The following is a 26,073-nucleotide window of genomic DNA, read 5'->3' on the forward strand; positions in this document are numbered from 1 at the left end:
CTTTACCTTTGATTATACTCTCAAATAATCTGCTTTTTAGTGCTACTTACATTTCATGATCACTCTGGTCCTATTTGTAGAATCAAAATAATAATCAACAATCAATTAACTTTTCGCAGCCTGCACAAATCCACAGACAACTGCTTTATTCAGCTATACTCTGGGGTTGTCACTACACTGCCCAATGCACAAAAATATCAGTGGCTTTCAGGAATTCTTCATCAATTGATTCTTGACTATCAAAAATGCATTTGACAAGATGATGGAAGAAGTATGGAAATCTGGAAACACTCTTAAGAATTCTCTCCAACAAACCTTAAAAAAAAAGTCTCAAAATAAATACTGGAGTAATAGAAACAGCAAGGAGATAGAGTGAAGAAACTCCCATAGAAAACAATTTGAAAGATAGGCAGAGATCTATTTCACTGGAGTGAAGTGGGAGAGTAGCCAGCAGCAAAACCACCCCCTGCATCCTACATCTACTGCTCTGGCATCTGAACCTGGGCCCAAACCAACATGGAGACACTAAGAACCTGCCTTAACCAACAGCAATGAAACTCCAAGCACAAAACTTAAAGTTCCAGTCCCCAGCCTAAGTCTGCAATAAGGTTCAGAATTACAGCACACATGAGGCACACTTGATCTGTGTCGGTCTCAAGCTAGTCCAGAAGTCCCAGCTCAAGCATGTGATGAGGACTTGAGTCCCAGAGTGAGGCAGTCTGTGTTACACACCTGGTCTGTGTAAAACCCAGGGTGAGGGCCAAAGCCCAGTCCAAGACAGTTCCCAGGGTGCTGGTCTGTAGAAACCCAGACCTAGCAAGTCTTTACTCAAGCTCAGGGTAAAGTTAGGCAAGACCCTGATCTTACCTGATCAAGTCTAGAGTGAGACCAAAAGTCCCCAACTAAGCCTGAGGCTAGACTTTGAGACCCAGTATAGATAGCTCATAGTTCTCTGAGCTCTGCAAGCCATAAGCAATGTTAGGGCAATGGAATCAGCAGTGGGAGATGGCTTTCAGAGCTCTAGCCCACAGGTCATCATACCATGTTAGACGAACTGAAATTTGAAGTAACCCAAAACTAGAGCTGAGGGTAGCAACCTCTCTTCTACGTGTGAAAAGAGCCTGCCATTAAGATAAAAGAAAAACTTTTAAAAAATCAACAAAACAAAACAAAACAACAACAAAAAATACCTAACCATATAAAATTATTATGGCAACAAAGGTGGGGAAAGTGAGAGCAAAGCAGTCATACAAAGAACCTGAAAGAATGACACACAGAGAATACAGCCAAGGGGACAGGGCAGAATTTATTGTGCTTCAGCTGAAGTAAAAAAAGCAAAAGTAGCAATTGTGATCTCAGACAAAGCTATAAAATAGATCTAATTAAAAGAGATAGAGAAGGAAAAACAAATAATGAGTGCATAGTTTTCAAATCATAATACAAAATTATAATTAATAAGGGCTCATGGAAAGACAAATTAAAAATTAGTTTGAAACTAAATAATGTAATGCAAAAAAAGGGGTGGGTCAAAGAACAAATTATAGAAACAATCAATTTCATTAAAGAGAATGACAGTGAAGAGACAATATAACCGAATTTATGGGATAATGCTAAAGTGGTACATAGGGGAAAATTTATATCTCTGAACTCTTATATGAGTAAAATAGAGAAAAAGCAGATGAATGAATTGTGCATGCAACTAAAAAAAACTAGAACAGATTAAAAATTCCCAATTAAGTTCTTAATTGGAAATCTTCTGAATCAAAGAAGACATTAATAAAATTGAAAGTAAGAAAACTATTAAATTAATAAATATGACTAGGATTTTGTTTTATGAACAAGCAAATACAAAAGAGCACTGGTTACTTTGATATTGAAAAAGGAAAGAAGAAAACAAAACTACTAATTTCAAAAATCAAAAGGGTGAATTCACCACCAATGAAGAGAAAATTAAAACAATCATTAGGAGATGTTTTCCTAATTATATGCCTAATTATATCTGACAATATAAGGTAAATGGATGAATATTTACATAAAACATAAGTTGCCCAGATGAACAAAAGAGGAAATAGAATGAAATATTCTGATCTCAGAAAAAAAATTGAATAAGCCATCAAAGAACACCATAAGAAAAAATCCCTTGGGTCAAATGGATTCACAAGTGAATTCTACCAAACATTTAAAGAAGAATTAATCCCAACACTATATAAACTATATTGGAAAATAGGAACAGAAGGAGTCTTACTAAATTCTTTTTATGACACAAGTATGGTGCTGATACCTAAGCCAGAAAGAGAAAAAACAAAGAGAATTATAGATCAATTTCTTTAATGAACACCATTGCAAAAATCTCAAATAAAATATGAGCAGAGACTAAGCAATATACTACAAGAATCTTTCACTATGATCAGGTGGGATTTATACCAGGAATGCAAGGCTCATTTAATATTGGGGAAACTATCAGCATAATTGGCAATATAACTTGCAAAATTAACAGAAATTACATAATCTCAATAGATGCAGAAAAAGCCTTTTACAAAATACATCAATTCTTATTAACAACACTAATAAACATAGGAGCAAATGAACCTTTCCTTAAAATGACAATCAGTATCTATCTAAAACCATTGGCAAGTATCATTTACAATGGAAATAAATTTGAAGCCTTCCCAATATAATTAGGGGTGAGGTAAGAATGTCCATTTATTTAATCACTGTTATTTAATATTGTACTAGAATTATTAGCTTTAGCACTAAGAGAAGAAAAAAACGGAGTTAAAGTAGGCAATGAGGAAACCAAATTATCACTCTTTGTGGATGATATGATAGTATACTTGGAGAATCTTAGAGAATAAACTTAAAAACTAGATGAAATAATTACTAAATTTCGCAAAGTTGCAGGACAACTCATAAGTTGTCAGCATTTCTGTATGTTACCAACAAAGTCCAGGAGCAAGACAAAGAAAGAGAAATTCCATTTAAAATAACTCTAGACAATATAAAATGCTTGGGAATCTATTTGCGAAGACAAACACAGGAATTATATGAACACAATTACAAAACTCTTTTCACACAAATAAAGTCAGGTCTAAACAACTGGAAAAAACATTAATTGCTCATGGATAGGCAAAAATGACAATTCTACCTATTTAATTTATTCAGTGCCATGCCAATCAAACAGCCAAATAATTACTTTATAAAATTAGAAAAAATAAAATTCATCTGGAAGAAAAAAAGATCAAGAATATGAAAGGAATCAGTGAAAAAAAGGTGTGAAGGACAGTGGCCTTGCAGTACCAGATGTCATCAAAACAATCTGGTACTAAGAAATAGAATGGTGCATCAATGGAATAGATTAGATACACAATAAAATTACCTTCGAAAACTAGTATTTGATAAACCTAATAATCTCAACTTTGAGAATAAGAACTCATTGGGAAAACTGAAAAACAGTATGACAAAAACTAGGTATAAACCAATATCTCATACTCTATCCCAAGATAAAATAAAAATGGATATATAATTTAGATATAGTGATCCTGGGCATGAGACATTGTACCCCCAAATTATAGAAGTATTTTAGGCTAAAGTGTAAGGAAAATTCCTTTGTTCCATTACATCTCTGTAATTACTGATAAAAACCCTGGGAAGATTATCCTCCTGGGATTGTCCTTTAGGTTTGAGATGGACCTAGAGATACACCTCTAAGCTATACCTTGATACCATGGGGTTGTATCTAAGACATCTATCTGTCCCCTAAAGTATAAGGGTCACCTCCTATGTCTTCAGACAAACATCCCCCCCCTCCCCATGCCTCAGTGTGTATTGTATTAGGGTGGTTTGGGGGGATGAGATAAGATGGATTGAATTGGGCCAGTAACAAGATGTTACACTGTGGATTGAAAGCTAACAGTTAACTCAGATCAACACACAGATCACTCAGTAACTGGGAAAGTATTTTAATTAATAGAGAAAGTTTGAAATGGAAATAGGATAACCCTGATACTAATTCCCTCTAACTAAAGTCCCAACGTCTTATATGTCTCCTTGCAGAGAGTCTTAATAGAGTTGATGGTCTACTCTAACCCTAACCTCAATTACCTAAAATTCCCAGTCCCTATTCTAGCTAATTCAGCACTAAACCCCCCCCTTAGTTAGTATTAAAGGGTAATGGTTTGTCGTGAGCTTAGCAGGGCCCAGGGAAAGATCCCAAGTCCAAATGGACTCAGATCTCACACTCACTAACAGTTGCACTTGACTGGATATTGAATCAGGTTATCTTCAATTCAAGAATTTTCTTCTCAGAAACCACAGGTCTTCACAGCAATGGACAGATAAAGGTAATCTATCAGGTAGCTTGGCAGCAAAGCTTCTTAGATGCTTGTAATCAGTAAACCCCAGAGAGACTAACTGCTTCTGAGTTTTTCAGCTCAACCCTCTTTTTCAATATTCCAGAATTCTTCCCCTGTTGGTCTCATGCCTCCATCTTCTGCAGACCATCCTCTCATGCTATAACCCTCTCTTACTTATAACAATACCACCTGGAAGCCGCATATTAACTGTTGTAAAGAGTATAAAGAACCCAGAATTGATGTCTTCTAAGAGGCAGCTTTCCATCTATGCTGTCCCCTTGACCAGATTGAACATTATTTTCTAAATTAATAAATTTTTCCTTTTATTTTTAAGCTAAGTTTTGTAGTCTTGAATTCATGCAAAGGGTAACCTTCCCAAACCCAGGGGGTTCACCTCAAGCTACCCGCAATAATACCATAGGTAAATTAGGGGAACACAGAATAGTTTATCTGTGAGATCTATGGAGAAGGGAAGAATTTATGATGATGTTTTCTCATTATTGTTCTCTTCAATGAAATCAGTAATTGTTTCTTTGATTTGTTCTTTGACTCATCAGTTTTGAAGAATTAGATTATTTAGTTTCCAATTAATTTTAAATCTGCCTTTCCACAAGCCCTTATGATTTTTGTTGCATTATGGTCTGAAAAAACTGCATTTATCATTCCTGCTTTCCTACATTTGTTTACAATGTTTTTATGCCCTAGTACATGGTCAATCTTTGTATATGTGCCATGTGCTACTGAAAAGAAGGTATGTTACTTTTTATCCCTATTTTTTCTCCAGATATGTATTAGCTCTAATTTTTCTAACATCTCATTCACTTCCCTTCTTTCTTATTTATTTATTTTTGGCTTGATTTATCTAATTCTGATAGAGGAAGATTAATGTCCCCCACTAGTATGGTTTTACTATCTATGTCCTCCTTAAGCTCCTTTAGTTTCTACTTTAGAAATCTGACTGCTGTACCATTTGGTGCATATATGTTGAGTATTAATATTTCCTCATTATTTATACTGCCTTTCATCAAGATGTAATTACCTTCCTTATCTCCTTTAATGAGATATATTTTTGCTTTAGCTTTGTCTGAGATCATAATTATTACTCTTGCTTTCTTTGTCTTAGTTGCAGCACAGTAAATTCTCCTCCATCCTCTTACCTTTATCCTGTGTATGTCTACCTGCCTGCCTCATGTGTGTTTCTTATAGACAATATATGGTAGGATTCTGGTTTTTAATCCATTCTGCTATCTGTTTCCCTTTTATTGGTGAGTTCATTCCATTCACATTCACGGTTATGGTTATTTTCTGTTTCCCCCTCCATTTTGACTTCCTCCTTAGATTCTGCCTTTTCTCTTATCCTTCTTATACTCCCCTCCAACTTTTTTCTTTTAGTCAGTTTCTCCTCCCTTTTCCCTCCCTAATGTTACTCCCTTTGCCAGCACCTCCCCTCTTATTTATTCTCCTCTTACTATAGTGCCTTTTAAACTACCCCACCCTCTCCCTCTCTTGTTATGGCTCCCATTCCCACCTGTCCATTTATTACCCTTCTACTTCTCTATATGGCATGATACAATTCTCTGCCCCAATGGATCTCATTGTTCTTCCCTCTCTGAGTCAATTTCAATGCATGTAAGATTTAAGTACTACCTGTATCCAGTCTCTTTCACCCTTCCATTATATTGGTCTTCTCCTCCTCTCCTCCCCAAGCTTCTCCACCAAGCGCTTCTTTATGAGATGTAAATTTACCCCCATTTTATCTCTTTTCCCATTTCTCTTAGTATTATCTTTTTTTATTCCTAGTTTTAAATATATTTTTTGACATTTGATATTTTAACACTGACATGTGTGAAGATTGGATTTAGCTATCTCCTGATTTGTACCAATGAAGATGCTTATTCTAACAACATGAAGGATGTTTTGGGAAATTTGCATTACTACACCCTACTTTGTATACAAAATCGGGAATGTCTGTAACCATGTTTGAAGATTGAGCATTTAGGAGGATGACCTTTGATAGAGAAATTGACAAATCAGAAACAGCTGACAGACCCCTGGTCTGTCCTAAGTCAAACTTAGGCTATTATTAGTGCAGAGGAGATGCAGAAAAGGGAGGTAGAATTGTGTAGGGTTTTTTTTCGCTTGGCTTCCTCTTGTCTGTCTCTTTCCCTGGAGAGGTGGCTCTGGCTGGCAGTGTGCTAAGTGTTCTGACATCTTGGTGTGGTGGCAGCTATTTTTCTAGGTTTTGGTGGTGAGTTTGCCCTTGAGCTAATTCAGGTTCAGGCATCTTGGCTGAGCCCTTTTGGAGATCAGGCTGATTCCTTCCTCCTTTACTCTCCAAAACATTATCTTCCTAAGGCTCTAATCTTCCCCCTGGCACAAGCCAGGTGGGAGAAACCTTGCACTCTTTCCTTCTCCCTTCTTCTTAATTTCTTTCCACTATATTAATTAAATCACCATAAATTTCCAGCTGACTTGGGTATTTTTTAAATTTGGGATATCCATGGTGACCAATAACTAATATAGTTTAGGTCATAACGCTAAAATTATCCTTTACACATTTGACATTTGACAATGACATTTTGACATTCCTTCTAAATATATTTCTTCTAGATACCCAGATGATAATAAAAAATTTTAAGAGTTATTAATATCTTTTCTTATAGGAATGTAAAACATTTGAATTTAATGGATCTTTTAAAAAAATTTGTTTTATTTCCCCTTTCTTAATTACCTTTTGGTGATTCTCTTGAGTCCTGTGTTTAGGCATCAAATTTTCTGTTTAAGTCAGGTCTTTTCTTTAGGAATGTTTGGAAGTCTTCTATTTTATTAAATGACCACATTTTCCCCTGCAAGAATATAATCAATTTTGCTGGGTAGTTGATTCTTGATTGTAGACACAGTTCCCTTGCTTTGTGGAATATCATATTCTATGCCTGGATGCAGCCAGGTCCTATGTTATCCTAAATGTGGTTTCATGATATCTGAATGGTTTCTTTTTAGCAGCTTCTAGTATCTTTTTCTTGACCTGATAGTTCTTGAATTTGGCTATAACATTCCTGGGCATTGTCAAATGGGGATTAAATCCAGAAGGTGATCTGTGGATATTTCAATCTCCACTTTTCTCTCTTGTACAAGAATGCTGGGGCAGTTTTCTGGGTGTGGAAAGGAAACAAGACTGACAGTTTGTGGGGTAAGGGCCCAACTGGGAGGGGCAGTTGGGTCTTGTGACTAGCTCTTCCTTCCTTCTGGGTGTGGCAGTTGGGGCTGGTGACTAGTATTTCCTTCCTGCCAGGGGAAGACAGGGGACGTGCGTCCTGGTGGTGGAGGAGAGTGGAGCTTGTTCAGCCCAGTCTGGAGTGGCATGCTCAATAGTTGAACAGGACAATCTAACTGATGCCTATAATGAGCAGGAAGTTCAATTATGGATAAAGAACTTAGGAGCAAAACAAATAAGAGGAATATGGTTTTCGCAACTAGGCAAGCCCATCCTGCCTAAAATTTTATTTTATCACATGTGCAATGCAATACATGCACAAGGACACTGTGGAACCCAAGCTGTGATCGATTCAGTGAGACTATTTTGGACTGCACCAGGAATATCCTCATATGGCATAAGAATTTGTCAAAAATGTAAAATTTGTATGCAATTCAATCAGGGAGTTTATAAGACCAAAGGCTTAGGAGGTTGTCCCTTAGCATATTCTCCATTTGAATGCATACAGATAGATTTTATCAATATGCCAAAAGACAAAGGGTTTAAGTATTGCCTTGTCATCATAGACAGACTGACTAGATGGCCAGAAGTTTTTCCTTCCAAAAAGAACAATGCAGCATTTGTGGTCAAAATCCTATTAAAAGAAATCATACCTAGATTTGGGATTCCCTCAAAATTCCCTCAAAAAACTCAGACCATAGAAGTCACTTTACTCAGTCAATATTAAATGAAATTTATAAAAATCTAGGAATACAAGCAACATACCACACACCATATCATCCCCAAAGTTCAGGGAAAGTGGAAAGATTAAATAAAGACATTAAAACATTGATAGGAAAATTTTGTGCAGAAACACACCAAAAATGGACAAACATTCTGCCATTAGTTCTGTTCCATCTTAGAACACAACCCAGTGGAGATTTGCACATCTCTCCATTTGAGATACTATATGGACATTCAATTTGGCAAGGAAGGACTAGTAAACCAGCTTACGTTGCCATGATAGGTAGAGATTGTCAATTAACAAAATATATACAAGCTTTACAGACAAGAATAGCAGAATTGCATGAAATGGGCTTGATACAACAAACAGTACCCCTGGATTACAATTTGCACAACATCAAACCAGGAGACATAGTATACTTAAAAAATTTCAATAGAAAATTGGCCACAGACATAAAATGGACTGGACCACATGAAGTATTGCTTACTATCCCAACAGCTATAAAAGTAGCAGGGAAAGACTCATGGTTTCACTGTTCCCATGTGAAACCAGAAAAAGTTCAACACCACTGTAACAGACATCGAAGATAATTAGACAACAGATAGGGCTGAGAAATGAAAACAAAAACTGATTAACATAAAAAGTACACCACAAAGAAATAATAGTGACACATAATGTTTGATACAACTTTCCAGCCCAGAGGAAAAGCAGCCTAGAGGAAAAGCAACCCAGAGGAAAAGCAACCCAGTGGAAAAGCATCCCAGAGGAAAAGCATCCCAGAGGAAAATATTTTAAATCAGCCCAGAGGAAAAGCATCAAGAAAAGATGCTAGAGACAAGAAACAAAGAGGAAAAGCTGAAATGGACAGCTAAGACTTTGAACTGGTAAATTTGTTTATATTAGAGGACAGATGGAAAACGAGACTTATATGTAAGACTGAGTGTGTTGAAATAATAAAACAAAAGTAATTTCACATTTAGGGAAATAGCATGCATCACTACATAACATGGAAGAAAGAAGAGACCCATCAGTCAACATGAGAAGTGGAAATCTGAAGAAACTTGATAAGTATTAATTCAATACAACACTATTAGACACAAAACACAAAATCACAAACTGACATTGAGAGACCTTGTTTATATAAATAAGGGTCTGAAATTGTATTTATGCAAAATGTAAATATATATATAGTTAGTTCCATTAGGTCTTAGGCAAATAGAAAGATCAATAGATATTTCTATTTGACTGACATCATGATGTGGAACAATGTTTATTGTTTTATTATATGTAAATAATTTCTATACATAATGTATTAGTTTTAGTTAACGTAGAGTAAGTAGTATTAGCACTAATATTCAAATTTCTTGTAATAGTTTGTTCAACAGTTATTGTACTGAATTTATTGTAAAACCCCCAAACTACCCTTGCCCAAATTTTCCTGCTAAGAATTCCTTAGAGTAGATTTAGTAAAGTGGTAACTATAATATAAATATGTGACCTTGGGAAGGTCACAACAAAAAAAGGGGACAATTGTGGAAAGGAAACAAGACTGACAGTTTGTGGGGGAAGGGCCCAACTGGGAGGGGCAGTTGGGTCTTGTGACTAGCACTTCCTTCCTGCTGGGTGTGGCAGTTGGGGCTGGTGACTAGTATTTCCTTCCTGCTGGGGGAAGATGGGGGACATGCGTCCTGGTGGTGGAGGAGAGAGGAGCTTGTTCAGCCCAGTCTGGAGTGGCATGCTCTTCTTGGTTCAGCCCAAAGACACAGGCTTCTAAAGGTTAGAATTGTTCTTGTTTGCTTTCTGTGTACTGCTAAGATTCTGAATTAGAACAACGAGAGTAGACAGGAGTGGGACAAACTCTCCGCCAGCCTCTGGGGCCTGGCCTCAGGTCTGAAGCTGAGAAAAACTCCAATCCCAACTAGTTATTAAACTTTATGTTATTTGAATTTGCAGTCAGCTACGTGGACTATCTTTTCTGGTCATAGAGGGAGCTGAACTTCAGTTCGGTCATCAAGGCAATAAAAAAACCTTATCAGACCCCTGCTGTTTCTTCTCAGCAGGAGGCATCTCCCTCCCTTGCCTCACCAAGCAATATTCCCTCTCTCCTCTTAACTCCTCATTACCCCATACAAAACTCCCATTATCCCCCTGTTTTCCAATCCCATTTTCCTTTCCCAATAAATATTACATGGGATAATTTCCTATAGAATGATGTCCAGGCTTTTTCTTTTGTCATTATTTTTCTGTTAGTACAATAATTCTTAAATTGTCTCTTCTGCATCTTTTTTCCAAGTCTATTGTTTTATCAATTGAAGATTTCATATTTTCCTCATTTTTTTCATTCTTTTGATTTTGTTTATAGTCTCTTACTGCCTTGTGAAGTCCTTTGCTTCTAGTTGTTGGATTCTAATTTCTAAAGACTAAATTTCATCCCTGACTTTTTGGTCATCCTTCTCCTGATCTGTTTTATTTTATACATCATTATTCACGTTCTTTGCCTTGTTTTCAAGCTGGTCAATTCTGGCTTTCAAAACACTATTTTCTTGTTTTAGTTCATGTGCCTCTGTTTCCAGATGACTTGTTTTGCTGTTTAAGTTCTTTTTCCAATTGTCTTCAGCCTCTCTTAATTGTTTTATGAATTGTGTTTTGAGTTCTTACAAAACTTGTGTAGGTTTCACTGGATTTCCTGAGTTTTTGCTTGGCATTCCTTGGTCCTCCTCTTTTCCATTTGTTATTTGGTTATTACCTGGATGGAAGCTATTGATTGTAATTTCCTTTTTCTTTTTCTGTTGTTTACTCATATTTTTTCCCCTCCCTCTTCCCCTCATTGGCTGTAATCTTGCTCCTCTGTTTATTTTCTGCATCTGTGGGTGGGCTATTCTGTCATAAAGGGGCTTCTTTTCTGCTCTGTTGATTGACTAGATTAGGCTGATGGAATATTAACAACCCCTGAGACCAGATCTTTCCCAGCTACCAGAAGTCAAAGGTGTGGAGACTAAAGGTAGTTACCCTCATCCTCCTCTCTGTTCCTTTCTACCAGCTGCCTCCCTGCCAAACTGCCTGGTCAGAACCCTGAGCTTCCCTCCATGGTATCTAGGTATTCTGTTGCAGTTGCAGCCTTCATCCTGGGATCCTAGTCAGCCAGATTCTAACCAGTGCTCTCATTGCAGTAGTTGGGGGAGGGGTGTTAGAGATTGAGCTTCCCTGCTCTCTGAAGGCTTCTTATCTGCCCTATTGATAGATAGGATTAAATTGAGCTGAGCTGATCTGCAGAGTTGGATGTGCCTTGAAACCAAAACCTTCCGAGGCAGAGGCCCTTGATGGAGAAGTGCTGGCTAAAGGTTGTGACCAGGCTTACCCTCCTCTCTACCCCTCTTCTCCAGCTGCCTCTCTGCCAGCTGTGGTCAAAGCCCTGAGCCTTGAGTAGCTGTGGTAGCAAGGCATTCCCTCCAGGCTGAAGCCCTCACCCCAAGATCCCAGCAACCCCCCCCACCCCAGTCTCAGCACAGTAGGTGGGGGAGAGATCCTGGGACCTTCCTTTTCTTTTCCTTAAACTGGAGAATTCAGCCTTCTTTGTGTAGCTTTTAAGTTGAATCCAGCAGGAGGGTTCCCTAGCTCTGACCTTTTGTTAGATTTGGTTTTCTGTCCCCTCAACATACTGCATTTTTGATTGGTGTGGAAAGGTTTTCACAGAAGTCTGGACTTTTGCTGCTTCTAAGCAGCCACCTTGTGTCCACTTCCAAGGGAAGAATTTATGACCAAACATGAGATAGAGAACATTACAAGGTATAAAATAAATAATTTTGACTATATTAAACTAAGTTTTTGTATGAATAAAACCAATGTAAGATTAGAAGGGAAATAACAATCTTGGAAAAAATTATAATAAATTTCTCTGGTAAAGATCTCATTTTTCAAATATAGAGAACTAAATCAAACTTATAATAATACAAGCCATTATCCAATTGAAAAATGACCAAAAAATATGAACAAGAATTTTTCAGATGAAATCAAAGCTATCAATCATATGAAAAAATGTTCATAATTCATGCAGTTTAAAAAATTCTGAGGTACTACCTCATGCCTATCAGACTGGCTAACATGATAGTAAAATAAAATGACAAATGTTGAAGGGGATGTGGCAAAATTGGAACACCAATACATTGTTGGTGGAGTTTTGAACTGATCCAACCATTCTGGAGGGCAATTTAGAATTACGCCCAAGGGACTTCTATAATTGTACATATCCTTTGATTCAATAATACCACACTAGGTCTGTATACCAAAGAGATTTTTTTAAAGGGTAAAAAGACCTACTTAAACAAAAATATTCATAGGAAGCTTTTTTCATGGTGGTGAAGAATTGGAAATTGAAGGGATATCCATTAAATGGGGAATGACTGAGCAAATTGTGGTATATAATGGTGACAGAATACTACTGTGCTTCAAGAAATGATGAATAGGATGACTTCAAAAAAGAAGTACATGAACTGATGCAGAATGAAATAAGCAAAATGAAAAAACACTGTACACAGTAACAGCAATATTGTGGGATGATCAATGGTGAAAGGCTTAGCTAACTCACAGGACAATTCTTTAGAACTTATGACAAAAAATGCTATCATCCATCTCTAGAGAAAGAACTGTTATAGTTGGAATGAAGATCAAAACAGACTATTTATCACTTTAATTTATTTCTGTTTTAATTTAGGGGTTTTTCTTTTATATGAATACAATGAACAATATGGAAACAGGTTTTGCATGATAATTAATACATGTGTAACCCAGATCAAATTGCTTATTCTTTCTGGGAGAGGGGAAGGAAGAAATGGAGGGAGATAATTTGGATCTTGTTAACTTCAGAAAATTTATGTGGAAAATTATTACATATAATTGCTAATGTAAAATATCATTAAAAATGCATTTGATGTTTGCCCACACACAAAGCAACATCCATTAGAGCTGACTTGTCTGCATCTTTCTAAGTAAAAATAAAAAGGGAAATGTATTATTAACCCTGAAACTGGGGATGATGTGCGATAGGGAGGTGTTATGCTCTTCTACCTATTACTTCATTCCTTGCGAAGAATGGATCTACACAAAATATTTCATACCAAATTTCAACAAGTTTACTTCTAGAATGGCCAGTGTATGAATCTTTTTTTTCTCTTTCTGGGTTGGGTCAAGCATGTCATTCTACAGGGGTTTGGATACTGCCTCACCTATACTCAGAGTCAGGCAAAATCTAGCAAATTCTAGCAAGCCTAAAATTCTGATGGTCATGATTGATTGAAACTCTATAGGATAGGGAAGTTAGGCTTATAGGATAATATCTATATCAAGGGTGTCAAACTCAAGTGGAAATGATTGCTGTTGGTATATATTAACTCAGAAAATCACAAATTAACAGTATTTATATTGTATATTTTGTTAAATATTTCTGGTTCAAGCAGTTCTAGAAATTTTTAAAGTCTACTTGTTGATGGTGGACTGTAAATTTGACACCCTGGCTAGATTATGAACCTGGAAAACTGGAATTTTGGTGGTGCCTTCAATAGAAATAGAGAAAAAAATTAACAGTTTTGTTACTTCATTGTTACCTTTTATATATATACATATATTGCTTTCCTTAAATTTATTCAAAGGATCCAAAAATTTCATAGAAAATTGTTTCACAAAGAAATATGCCCTTCTCTATTACATTATACATTCAAGAAAATCTGATGACAATGAAAATTTCATTGTCCTTGTTCTTATTAGACATGTGCTAATAGTTCCTCTACTAGGACTATAGCATCTCTGAAAGGACTATCAATCAGTAGTCAGCAAATATTTATTAAGCACCTACTATGTGCCAAGTATTGTGCTAAGAGTTGTAGGTATAAAGACAACCATGAAATAGTCCTTGCTCTCAAGAAGCTTATATCCAAAGCTTTGGAATGCTTCCAAAGAACACCCTTAAAAGGACTCAGCTTTTCCCTTCCCTCTAGGCAGGATAGATGAAAAAAGAGATACACACAGTGAAAAATAAGAGGAGAAAGAAGAATGTTTTGAAGGACTGTAGAGCCATTGAAGAAAGTGATAATGCTGTTGGTATAGTAAAAAAGTTCTAAGTTATAATGGATCTGAGTTGGAGTCTGTTTGGGATATCTCATTTGATTATGTGACATGTAAGAGCTTCAGTACTCCTGTGAGAGATAAAGGTGCAGACTTGAGAGATAGTATAGGAATGATGGAAACTGGAGCAAATATCTGAGTAGACATCAAAGGGAAGCATGGGAGTGACAAGGTTCAGGTGCTGATATTCCTCCAGGGCTTTTGATTCAATTCATGTTTTCAAAACTCTATTAAATAGATGGACTGTGAATTGTTGTGGAGATTCTAACCTGTAAGGAAAAGGGAAATTGTAGCTCTCTCTGGAAGGGGGTTGTAATAACTGCTTTCTTTGTTCTTTATTTCTTGAATATATCTATTGTATTGGCAATTTTCTCTTTTAATCTCAGTATTTTCAAGGGGCTGAGGAAATGTTTATATACATAAATCAGATTATGGTGCTTCTAGAGAGAATCTCAGAAAGAGTCCTCATGATTGAGTTTGGGACTGTAAAGGTTAAATTTAGGGGTTTTTGACTGAATATATTATATTAGTGGTTGCCAGGGATTTAATTCAATCCCCAAAATACTCAAGTCATTTTAGGCAATTTATAGTGGTTTAATTAAAATAGAGGGAAAAAATTAAGAAGAGAGAGAGAAAAGGGTATAAGATTTCTCCTGCCTAGTCTAAGCTAAGGGAAGTTGAGAGACCTCAGCCACAAGGCCTTCTCCAAGATTTAATCTAGCTCAGCTTCCAATCACAAGGTTTCCTTGGAGATGAGGGGCCTCCTAGGAGGATAGCATTTTAGGAGGTAAAGGAAAAAAAAAGAATCAGCCTAAATTCCAAGAGATCTCAGGGAAGACACCTCACCTGACTCACACTACTGAGCTTCTCCCAGTCATCTCACCAAGGATGCTCACCACCAAACCTGGACAAGAGCTGCAGGCAAGCCAAAACGCCAAGACATCGAGTATGCTGCAACAAGCCACACCGCTGCCAAACCCAATATCTCCACAAGAGAGACCCAGAGCTCAATGCCTCTGCCGCAAAAAAGCCAGAGTCACCTCTCCACCAAAGAGGAAGTGATGCGAATATATAGACTTTTTTTTACATCACTTCTTGTGTCTCAAATGTACCAATGGTAGCTTAAGCTTGACTTAGGACAACCCAGGAAATCTGTCAGTTGTTTTCTTATTTGTCACTTGCTAGCACATGTCTGTCATAGGCTATAACTCCTCAACACTTAATCCTTAAGTAGGGGTATAGACATTTTTGTTTGTTAGGATTTTTAAAACTAATCAGTGTAAATCTTGAAATTTCTCAGACTTGTGAATGCTAAAAATTTCCACATTGGGGAATTCTCCAGTGGAACAATTCCCCACCGGGAACATTCCACATTTGAATGTGAGAACTCTACTTGGATCAGAAATGGAAGGACCTCTACTCCACCTGTACTTAGGACTGCTTTAGGGGAGAAAACTCCTTGCTAAACAATGAAAGTACTTAAACCCATACTTATAATGAGGCAAAAAGTTCTTTAAGCCATGCCTATTTTTAGAATTAATACAATGGGGTGCTAAGTACCTATTAAAGGTCAGGCAACTTGTAAACTTGCCAGGAGCAAAGAGGTGAAAACTTATTCAGAAGTTTTTTCTGGTACAAACTTACTAAAGGGATTAGTCGACCCAGCAGTGTTTTTTAGAATGGGCTGTCCTTTGGAAAACATCTACTGTGATTGGTAGATCTAAGGACTTAGGGGAGGTGACATAGGAGAAAAACCCCCAAATAAGAAAAAGCAGAATCTCTTGAAAGGCAATCCTTTTGGAGAATCTCTTGAGAGAGGTTGAAGAAGGGAAGCTCTTGGAGGACAATCTCTAAGGAGGTCTCGCTGAAGCTCCTCTGAGCTTCCTCTGTCCCTCTGGAGGCTCTGGAGAGAGGCCCTTTGAAATAGTCTCTGGCTGGAAGGCTCTTTGAGGAGGACTCTGGCTGGAACTCTCTCTGAGGAGATTCTGTCACTACAATCCTTGCTTAGACAGACCTTGTGGTGAGTGATAAAAGACTGACTGACTGATCTCTCTCTCTTAAGACTCAGGTCTAGGCCATGTTGGCTTAAGGCCCTTCATACTTATTTCCTTTTTTTCTCTTTCTCTCTTTTCTTTAATTCCTCATTGTATTATTAATTAAATTCTCTATAAAACCCAGTTGACTTGGGTATATTCATAATTGGGAATATTTCCCTGGCGACCACCTTATATTTGATTTAAAACCAAGACACTGTAGTGAAACATATTTTCTGCAGTCACAAATTTACTCACCCACTCTTATATCTACTATAATTTATATCTTCCACTATTTTACTCACCACATCAGGGCATAGAAAATCTAAAATTCACAGTCCATCTATTATAATTTTCAGTGTATAGTTGGCCCTCATAAACATCTCTGAGACACAAAAATGTGAATGTAACATTCCTACCACAAAGGAACCATTTTGCATTGCTCCTTAAAACAATGACTTGAAGTTATAAAGAGACACATTTGGGTTAAAAATGAATAACATTCTAATAAAAAGAGTTGCCCTCAATGGAAAATGTAGGGAACTTAAAAGGTTGAATCTGTCACAGATGTTATATTATTAATTACCAAAACTTATTTTTTGAACTGGAAACATAATAACAAAATTTATTTGGAAAAAACAAAAGATCAAGAATACCAAAGGAATTAAAAAGTAATATAAAGGAAGGAGGTATAGCAGTACCAGATTTTAAACTATTATAAAGCAATAATTAGCAAAATTATCTGGTACTGGCTAAGAAATAGAAAAGTAGATCAATGGCACAGAACAGAAATATAACACGAACTTCTAAAAATATTACAATAACTTTATGCTTAACAAAAGTAAAGATTTAAGTTTTGGGGATAAGAATTCATGATTTGGTGAAAGTGGAAAGCAATATGGAAGAAACTAGATATAGAGCAATATCTTACACCATTTACCAAGATAAGATCAAAATTGATTCATGACCAAGGCATAAAGGTAGCATGTGACCCCAAGTTTCCTTTTGGACACCCCAAACTCCAGAAACATTTCAGGTCAAACAGAAAGCAGGAAAATTCCTTCCCTTCCTTTCATTCTTGTAATGCTGAGGAATCGGTGACTCGACATCAAAGACTCATGACAAGGAAAGGCCCTTGAGAGAAATTTTCCCCTTGGATTCTCCCCTAGATTTTGAGATGGACACATATACATCTTCTGGTTGTGCCTTGATACCATCACATTGTAATCTAGGATATCTACTTGTCCCCTAAACTATATCCAACCAACCTGTGTCTTTAGGACACAAAACACCATTCTAGACTTAGTCAGGTGATCAAAACCTACCCCCCCCCCCCCTTTTGCCTAAACTCATACCACCACAGTCCCTTCTCCAGTCACATAGTACCTGTTTTCAATAGGATATAAAAAATCCAGAATCCATCCCCCCCCAGGAGGCAGAGTCCACTCTTGAACCTGTCTCCAGACCCTTCAACATTACTATCAAATTAATGAATTTCTTCTTGCAATGGGTACCTGTCCCAAACTCAGTGGTTCAACTTGAGCCGCCCACAACAAAGGGAGATATCATAAGCACATTAGACTTACAGGAAACCTATTCCTATCAGATTTATGGATAGAAGAATTTATGAATAAACAAGAGATAGAAGGCATTGTGAGATATAAAATGGATAATTTTGAATACATTACATTTAAAATATTTTTATGAATAAAACTAATATAGCCAAGATTAGAAGGAAAACAATTAATTGAAGAGAGGTTTGTAGACAATTTCTTGGATAGAAGCCATATATAAGCTTTATAGAGAACTTGGCCAAATTTATAAGAATATGAGGCATTCCCCAATTGATAAAATGTTTAAAAGGTGTCAACAGTTTTAGAATAAAGAAATCAAAGTTATATATGAAAAAATACTCTAAGTTACTACTGGTTATAGAAATGCAAATCAAGACAACTCTGAGATATCTCATACCTATCATTTTGGCTGAATTGATAAAATAGTAAAATGACAAATGTAGGAGGGAATATTGAAAAAATGGGGACACTAATACACAGTTGGGAGAACTGTGAATTGATCCAACCATTGTGGAACTCAATCTGGAATTATGCCTTAAGAGTTACAAAACTATTTTTACCTTTTTGACCCAGCAATACCAATATTAGGTTTATTTCCCAAAGTGATCAGGGAAAAAGGAAAAGAAATTATATGTTCTAAAATATTTATATCAGCTTTTTGTAATGGTGAAGCACTGGAAAATGAAGGAATCTTCATCAGTTAAGGAATGGCTAAATAAGTTGTGGTTTAGATTGTGATGCAATAATATTGCAGTATAAGAAATGATGAGCAGGTTAATTAAAAACAACACAGCAAAAGACCTATATGAAATTCTGAAGAGTGAAATGACTAGAACCAAGAGAACATTATATACAGCAACAGAAATATTTTTTGAATAATGACATATGTATCTCCACCTCCAGAGAAAGGACTGATAAATAGAAAGGAGAAAGACATAGTTTCGTATATAAATATATCTTTTTGTCAAATGATGCTTTCTATAATCACAGGAGAGAAGGGAGGGATTTCAGTGAGTATTTTAATATAACAAAAAAATGAAAAAAAGATGCTATTGACAACCTTGAGCAACCTTATAGAATAGTGGATTTTTGTCCCAAAAGCTGGGATCTTTGGGTTTATCATATACTGTCTTGCTGAGGTTGCTTGCCCCCAGTCTATTCCACTGATCCTCCTTTCTGTTTCTTAGCCAGTACCAAATTGTTTTGATGACTGCTGTTTTGTAATATAGTTTAAGGTCAGGGACTGCAAGGCCCCCATCATATGTGTTTTTTTTTCATTATTTCCCTGGATATCCTTGATCTTTTGTTCTTCCAAATGAACTTTGTTATGGTTTTTTCTAAATCAGTGAAGAAGTATTTTGGTAGTTCAATGGGTATGGCACTAAATAGATAAATAAGTTTGGGTAGGATGGTCATTTTTATTATATTGGCTCGTCCTATCCATGAGCAGTTAATGTTTTTCCAATTGCTCAAGTCTAGTTTTAGTTGTGTGGAGAGTGTTTTGTAGTTGTGTTCATATAGTTCCTGTGTTTGTCTTGGGAGATAGATTCCTAGGTATTTTATTTTGTCTAAGGTGATTTTGAATGGGATTTCTCTTTCTAGTTCTTGCTGCTGAGCTGTGTTGGAGATATATAGAAAAGCTGATGATTTATGTGGGTTTATTTTGTATCCTGCAACTTTGCTAAAGTTGTTGATTATTTCGATTAGCTTTTTGGTTGAATCTCTAGGATTCTTTAAGTAGACCATCATGTCATCTGCAAAGAGCGATAATTTGGTCTCCTCCTTGCCTATTTTAATGCCTTCAATTTCTTTTTCTTCTCTAATTGCTACTGCTAGTGTTTCTAATACAATGTCAAATAATAGAGGTGATAATGGGCATCCTTGTTTCACTCCTGATCTTAATGGGAATGGATTTAGTTTATCCCAATTGCAGATGATATTAGCTGATGGTTTTAGATATATACTGTTTATTATTTTTAGGAATGACCCTTCTATTCCTATGCTTTCTAGTGTTTTTAATAGGAATGGGTATTGTATTTTATCAAATGCTTTTTCTGCATCTATTGACATAATCATGTGGTTCTTGCTAGTTTGCTTGTTGATGTGGTCAATTATGTGGATGGTTTTCCTAATGTTGAACCAGCCCTGCATCCCTGGTATAAATCCTACTTGATCATGGTGGATGACCCTTCTGATCACTTGCTGGAGTCTTTTTGCTAGTATCCTATTTAAGATTTTTGCATCTATATTCATTAGGGAGATTGGTCTATAGTTTTCTTTCTCTGTTTTTGACCTGCCTGGTTTTGGAATCAGTACCATGTTTGTGTCGTAAAAGGAGTTTGGTAGAACTCCCTCTTTGCTTATTATGTCAAATATTTTGTATAGTATTGGGATTAACTGTTCTCTGAATGTTTGATAGAATTCACTGGTGAATCCATCAGGCCCTGGGGATTTTTTCTTAGGAAGTTCTTTGATGGCTTGTTGGATTTCATTTTCTGATATGGGATTATTTAAGAATTCTATTTCCTCTTCTGTTAGTCTAGGCAGTTTGTATTTTTGTATATATTCATCCATATCTCCTAAATTGGTGTATTTATTGCCATATAATTGGGCAAAGTAATTTCTAATGATTGCCTTAATTTCCTCTTCATCGGAGGTGCTGTCCCCTTTTTCATGTTTAATGCTGTTAATTTGCTTTTCTTCCTTCCTTTTTTTAATTAGATTGACCAGTACTTTGTATATTTTGTTTGTTTTTTCAAAGTACCAGCTTCTTGTCTTATTTATTAAATCAATAGTTCTATCACTTTCGATTTTATTAATTTCTCTCTTAATTTTTAGGATTTCTAGTTTGGTTTTCTGCTGGGGGTTTTTAATTTGATCGCTTTTGAGTTTTTTCATTTGCATTTCCAATTGATTGATCTCTGCTCTCCCTAGTTTGTTAATATAAGCATTCAGGGATATGAATTTACCTCTGATTACCACTTTGGCTGCATCCCAAAAGGTTTGAAAGGATGTCTTGCCATTGTCATTTTCCTCGATGAAATTATTAATTGTTTCTATGATTTCTTCTTTAACTAAACGGTTTTGGAGTATCATATTGTTTAATTTCCAATTGGTTTTAGATTTGGTTTTCCATGTACCATTACTAATCATTATTTTTATTGCCTTGTGATCTGAGAAGGCTGCATTCATTATTTCTGCTTTTCTGCATTTGTGTGCTATGTTTCTGTGACCTAATGTATGGTCAATTTTTGTGAATGTGCCATGTGGTGATGAGAAGAAGGTGTATTCCTTTTTATCCCTATTTATTTTTCTCCATATGTCTATTAATTCTAATTTTTCTAAGATTTCATTCACTTCTTTTACCTCTTTCTTATTTATTTTTTGATTTGATTTATCTAAATTTGATAATGGTTGCTTTAAGTCTCCCACTAATATGGTTTTACTGTCTATTTCTTCCTTCAATTCTCCTAGTTTCTCCATTAGAAATTTGGGTGCTATATTATTTGGTGCATATACATGTTGATTAATGATATTTCCTCATTGTCTAAAGTCCCTTTTAACAAAATATAATTACCTTCCCTATCCCTTTTGATCAGGTCTATTTTTGCTTTGGCTTTATCAGATATCATGATTACCACTCCTGCCTTCTTTCTGTTAGTTGAGGCCCAGAAGGTCTTACTCCATCCTTTAATTCTGACCTTGTGGGTGTCAACCCGCCTCATGTGTGTTTCTTGAAGACAACATATGGTAGGGTTTTGGATTCTAATCCATTCTGCTATTCATCTACCTTTTATGGGTGAGTTCATCCCATTCACGTTCAAAGTTATGATTGTCATTTGTGGACTCCCTGGCATTTTGATATCCTTCCCTAATTCTAACCTTTTCTTTTTCGGCTCTACCTTTTAGTCCAGTGATTTACTTTGAATCAGTCCCCCTTGTCCCCTCCCTTGATGTTTCCCTTTTTAGTCCCTCCCTTTTTGTTCCCTCCCCATCCCCCTCTCTTTCCCTCCCTTTTTGTTTTCCTCTCCCCCTCCCCCCCTTGGTTTCCCCTTCTCCCTACCCTTGTTGGGTAAGATAGAATTCAAGATCCCAATGGATTTGGATGTTTTTCCCTCTCAGAGTTGCTTTCCCTGAGATTAAGGTTTAAGTAAAAAACCCTCTCTTCCTCTCCTTCTTATAGGAGTTTTCTTCCCCTCCCCTTCCCATGTGAATCTTTGTGTGAGAAAGATTATTCTATTTGGTCTTTCTTTACCCCCTATTTATACATTACCTTTTCCCCACATTTTAGTATACATAGATTGATATAAATGTAGTCCTTATAGAAGAGAGTTTGAGTAAAAGAAGAAGATAACATTTTTCCCCTTTCCTTAATATTTACCTTTTCAGGTATTCCTTGCTCTTTGTTTTTCGGTATCAAACTTTCCACAGAGCTCTGGTCTTTTCTTTGCAAAAAGTTGGAAGTCTTCTGTTTTGTTGAATGCCCATACTTTCCCTTGGAAGTATATAGTCAGTTTTGCTGGGTAGCTGATTCTTGGTTGGAGACCCAGCTCTCTTGCCTTTCTGAAGATCATGTTCCATGCCTTATGATCATTCAGAGTAGAACTTGCAAGGTCTTGTGTGACCCTGATTGGCATTCCTTTATATCTAAATTGTCTTTTTCTCGCTTCCTGTAGGATTTTTTCTTTTGTTTGAGAGCTTTGGAATTTGGCAATTACATTCCTGGGAGTTGTCTTTTGGGGGTTTAGTGTAGAAGGTGTTCTGTGAGCTCTGTCAGTGGCTGTATTGCCCCCTTGTTCTAGAATCTCTGGGCAATTTTCTTTGATTATATCTTGTATTACGATGTCGAGTTTGGTGTTTATTTCTGGCTTTTCTGGAAATCCAATTATTCTTAAATTATCTCTTCTCCCTCTATTTTCCAGATCTGTCACCTTGTTGGTGAGATATTTTATGTTCTCTTCTAATTTCTTGGTATTTTGGCTTTGTTTATTAATTCTTGCTCTTTTACATGATCGTTGTCTTCCAGCTGCCTGATTCTGGCCTTTAAAGCCTGGTTTTCCTTTTCACTTTGGTCAAACTGGTTTTGTAGATGCGTGAATTTCTCTTGCATTATTTCCCACTTTTCCTCCCAGAAGGCTTCCATCTTTTTGGTCATTTCTGATTCAAATTCTTCATGGGTTTGTGGAGAGTTTCCATTTCCTTTGGAAGGTTTTGGAGCATTTTCTTGTGTATCGTCTTCTATCTCCTCTGTATTTTGTATTTTGGCTCCATAGAATGTGTCCAAAGTCACCCCTTTCTTCTTATTTTTCTTGGGATTTTGGGGCTTCTGTGCTTCTGTGGAGTTTGCCATCTCTGAATGGGGAGGATTAGCTTTTCTTATCTCTGTCTGGTGTTCAGAGGCTTTAGTCCTGGGCAGATTGTCGGTTCTATGAGCTTTCCCTGGGTTAAACTGAGTATGCCTTCAGGCAGTGACTTACACTGGAACTGGAATGGAAGAGTTGGACCAGGGGGCCACACTCTCCCCGTCTCTGTTTCCCTGCTGCTAAGGTGCCCCCTCCACTGGGTCGGGTTGCTTTCAGGAAGTTGCCTTCAGAATAGCTGGCCATGAGGCTGTTTTGTCGGCCCTGAGGGTTGCTGTTGTTTCCGAGGATCCTGCTCTCTGTGGGGGAAGGGGCCCCGGCTTCCTGGAGCTCCGAGGGCAGTGACTTTCACTGAGACTCCGATAGAAGGATCCAGCCCGTGAGGCTGTCTTGCCAGCCCTGAGGGTTGCTGTTGTTTCAGAGGACGCTGCCCTCTGAGGGGGGCGGGGCTGCGGCTTCCCAGAGCCTTGGACTCTGTGCTCCTACCCCTTAGGTCTGAGTGATTTCGGGTTCTGGCTTTTAATGGGGGCCGTACCTTTTGATCCAGGTCCAGGTCCAGGAGGAGGATTCCCAGGGTCTATGCTGTTGATCGTTTTGAATTTCGGCGCCTTAGGAGCTCATAGTTTGAGATCAGTCGGGAAGGGTTTTCCGGAGATCTGAACTTTAGCTTTCTCTAAGCCGCCATCTTGACTGGAAGTCTCAATGAAACTATTAAATGTTTCTATGATTTGTTCTTTAACCAACTGATTTTGGAGAATCATATTATTTAATTTCCAATTTAATTTTTGATTTGCCTAATACCCGCCCATATTTTGCTTCTCTTCCCAACCCCTCTCTTCTTATTCCCTTCTTATTTTTCTTTAGGATCTATTCAATTCCCTCCCCCCTTCTTTCCCTTCTTTTTGTTATTCCCTGCCTCACTTTTTCCCTTGATTTTTCCATCTCAATTTCCCTGAAGTATAAGATAGAATTCAATACCCCAATGGATCTAGATGTTCTTTCTTCTCTGATTTGATTCCACTGTGAATAAGTTTCAAGTATTACCTATTAGCATTATCTTTTTCTCCTTCTTATAATAGTATTATTCCTTTGTCCCTCCTATCCACCTCTTTATGTGGTGTTAATTATCCTATTTTTCTTATTCCTTCAAGTTTCTCTTGGTGCCATCTTTTATTCCCCCCCTTTCATTTTTTACATATCATCTTAAACCACTTAGTATCCCAACCTCTACCTATGAATAATTCTTCTAACTATTATGATAGTGAATAGTTTTTGAGAGTTACAAATAACATTTTTCCATATAGGAATATAAACAATTTGACCTTACTGAAGCTTAAAATTTTTTTCCCTCTCTTTCTTGTTTACCTTTTCATATTTCTCTTGAATTTTGTATTTGAACATCAAATTTTCCATTTACTTCTGGTCTTTTCTTTACAAATACTTGGAAATCTATTTTGTTAAATGGCCATATTTTCCCCTGGAAGTATATAGTCAATTTTGATGGGCAGGTGTTCCTTGGTTGCAGAACTAATTTTCATGCCTTTCTGAATATCATATTCCATGTTTTCTGGTTCTTTAGTGTGGAGGCTGCCAGATCTTATGTAATCCTGATTGGTGCTCCTTGATATCTGAATCATCTCTTTCTGGCTTCTTGCAATATTTTATCCTTAGCTTGGAAGCTCCTCAATTTGGCAATTACATTCCTGTGGGTTGTCTTTTGAGGATTTAATATAGAGGGTGATGTATGGACTCTTTTATAAGAGAGAATGAAAGAAAGCAGAACTTTTGCAAAAGAGGCTAAAGGCAAGATTTTGTTAAAGAGTGTCTGGTTACATGCACAGAACTGAAAGAGCTGTTCCAGAATCTGGGGAAGGGATAAAACCAGAAACCGTGGCAGTTGAGGATCTGTTGTTTCTATTCATCTAGGGGAGTGGAGAGGTAACTTCCTCTTGGTGATTCTGCCCAAGCCTGATGGGAGGTGACTTACCAATTCCCTGAGAGCTGGAGATTCCTTCTTTTGAGCTATCCAGAGATCCTGAGATCCCATCCATCCCTGTTTCTTATTGTGTTCCTATAATATCTGTTATCATGAAAGTTTCTGACTACTGTGAGAGTGAGCTGCCAATACCCAGTGAAATCCTGTGTGAATTTTAAAATCTCCATCTCGCTTTGTCTAGCACCCAAAATTGTGCACACCCACACTACATGGGCATGTGCTAGTCAATGACAAATCAGAAATAACTAACTGCCCACCTGGGCTATCCTAAGCCAAGTTGGAGTCACCATTGGCACTTGTGAGGCACAGGAAGTGAGATAGAGAACAGCCTCTGGAATTTGCTCACTTCCTGTGGACAGGGCTAGGTGGGAGTTCATGCTAGGAACTTGAGCAGGGAGGAGGCCTGCAGACAGCTTTCCTTCAGATCGGTCAAGTGAGTCAAGGACTGATTCTCTTCTCTACCTTGGCCTTCGGGACTAAACTCCCTCTGGCTCTGCCAGAAGGTTGAGTTAACCTTTTCCCCTTTTCATCATCTCTCCTTCTCTCCCTCTCCCTTTCCTACTCCCATTGTGATTAAACCACCATAAATTCCATTCTGACTTGAATGTTTCATTTTAGGAATTTCATAGGTAAATTCCTTGGAGACCATAATTTAATATTATAACAATCTTCAAGGTGATTTTCACTACAACACCTTTTGGTG

At 37.1% G+C, this 26,073-nt stretch overlaps 1 long non-coding RNA gene across 7 annotated transcripts in view; it reads left to right on the forward strand.

Annotated features, from left to right (window-relative positions):
• LOC103097563 (uncharacterized) overlaps nucleotides 1-26,073 on the forward strand; it is an 80,928-nt gene that overhangs the window by 5,823 nt on the left and 49,032 nt on the right. For all 7 annotated transcript variants that reach the window (XR_008913411.1, XR_008913406.1, XR_008913407.1 and 4 more), the window contains one exon: nucleotides 8,986-9,174. This is a non-coding gene — a long non-coding RNA (uncharacterized LOC103097563). The remainder of the gene's footprint in view (nucleotides 1-8,985; nucleotides 9,175-26,073) is intronic.

Source organism: Monodelphis domestica, chromosome 7 (assembly GCF_027887165.1).
Source record: "Monodelphis domestica isolate mMonDom1 chromosome 7, mMonDom1.pri, whole genome shotgun sequence".
NCBI lineage: Eukaryota > Metazoa > Chordata > Mammalia > Didelphimorphia > Didelphidae > Monodelphis > Monodelphis domestica.